Genomic DNA, 2,290 nt, shown 5'->3' with positions numbered 1-2,290 from the left:
GGGAGCATTTTTAACAGATTTGCAATTATTAGATAGGTGATTAACACTTTTACAATGCACACAGCTTTTTCTAGGAGCATACCTATCAGGTGTGTAATTATTATGTTTATTAATCCCTACCTTCCCATTTTTTTTAGATTTTCTTTTAGTTTCCTTCTTATCCTCAACCAACTTAAGCCTATCTTTTAGCTGATCTAAAGTCATGTGTCCTATATTCACCTTACTGACATCTCTGGATGTGCTAGCTCCTTCTTTGACAAAGTTTTTGAGAGTTGAGTCATTCTTTTTATTAAGATTTTTATTTTTAAAAGAACTTGCCTATTTTAATTGATGAGCCTTCAACGGATGCTCCTTTTCTTCCTTCAACGGATAACTTTCATCATCCGTTGATACCACATCCGTTGACAATCCATCAATTAATTCTAACTCCTTTTTGTTTTTCTTTCAGGCATCCTCACAGAATGATTCAATTCCCTGAACCTTTGCAATCTGAACACTAACATCCCTAGATGTTTTCCAGGCCTTGATTACCTCTTGATAACTTTTTAAGTGTGTAGAAAGAATTTCTACTTTCTTAACAGCTTCTGCTAGTTCACTCTCAACAGTCAAGCATTTAAGTTTTATCTTTTCAAGCTCAATAACCTGATCCTCTAACACATCATTCCTGTCACTTAAAAACACATTATTCTCCTTGATCATAGTGTTTTCTTTTGCTAGTGATTTAAGGGAAACACGCAAATGATATAATTCATTGGTCATATCATTTATGGCTTCATTGCATTCATGTTTAGAAAGCTGAGAGAGATTAGTAGTAATTACCTGGTTGCTTGATGAACTAGTTTCATTTTCATCAGAATTAGCCATCAGGGCTAGGTTGACATATTCCACATCATCATCTTCATTTACCTCATCTGCTGCCCAATCATCTTGAGTGAGAAAAGCTCTTTCCTTTTGTTTGAGCAAATCAAAATACTTCTTTTTGTAATCAACTTGCTCAAATTTCTTTTTCTCAGAATTTGGCTTCCTACACTCACTTGCAAAGTGTCCACTAATGCCACAGTTGTAACATTTGAACTTTGATTTGTCCACCATGTTTTTGTTTAGCTTAGTGAACTTTGTGTTTTTCCTGAACTTCATTTTTGCAAACCTCCTGGACAGAAAGGCCAAATGTTCTTCAATATCATTAGATTCATCCTGACTGGAATTGTCTTCATCCTCAGCAACTTGCTCTTTACCCTTGCTTGATTCTGATTTGCTTGTGCCAATTTTGAGACTTGGCATTGTCTTCTCCTCATTCCTGGCTTCCATCTTCTCACTGTCAGCTACAAGAGCAACTGTTCCTCCTTTTCTCTTTCCCTTTTCCAACAGCTCATCCTGCTCCATTTCAAGTTCATAAGTCTTCAGAATTCCATATAATCTTTCAAGTGTGAAGTTCTTATAATCTTGAGAATTTCTCAAAGAGACAGTCATGGGCTTCCATTCCTTTGGCAGAGACCTAAGAAATTTTAAGTTTGAATCCTTGACTTGGTACACTCTACCATACAGCTTCAATCCATTCAACAGTTTCTGAAACCTGTTGAAGGTATCATTTAATGATTCACCTTCTTCAAAGTGAAAATATTCATACTGTTGAATAAGAAGCTGCATCTTGTTCTCTCTGACCTGCTCAGTACCTTCACAGATGATTTGTACAGTATCCCAAACTTCCTTTGCAGTTTGGCTATTGATGACATTGTCAAACATATCGTGATCTAAGCCATTAAACAAAATGTTCATGGCTCTCTTATCCTTGCGGATTTCTTCCATGTCTTCAATAGTCCATTCTGCTTTTGGCTTGGGAATGGATTGTCCAACAGCAACTGTTGCAGTAGCAGCTGTGGCTACTTTGTGAGGGATGTGAGGACCATTTTCAATACAGTTGATGTAGCTTTCATCTTGAGAATGAAGATGTAAATGCATCTTCACTTTCCAGTGATGATAATTATCTTTTTCCAGGACTGGGATCTTTACACCAATATCCTTCCTACTCATGATGGTAGTAGGAGGATTCTTCTGTGCACTCATGATGTTAGCAGGAGGATTCTTCTTCATCATTTACAGATTTACTATATACGTTATGTCTTCTGCACTATCACTCCGGAGTATACTAGATGCTCACAAGTTGACTGGTCCTAATTTTGCTGACTGGCTTCGAAATTTGAGAATTGTTCTCAGGGTTGAGAAGCTGGAATATGTGCTTGACTCACCTAAGCCTACTGAACCTGATAACGATGCACATAATGATGAACAT

The sequence above is a fragment of the Apium graveolens genome, chromosome 6, assembly GCF_009905375.1.
Source record: "Apium graveolens cultivar Ventura chromosome 6, ASM990537v1, whole genome shotgun sequence".
NCBI lineage: Eukaryota > Viridiplantae > Streptophyta > Magnoliopsida > Apiales > Apiaceae > Apium > Apium graveolens.
Note: the sequence above shows the minus strand (reverse complement) of the source record.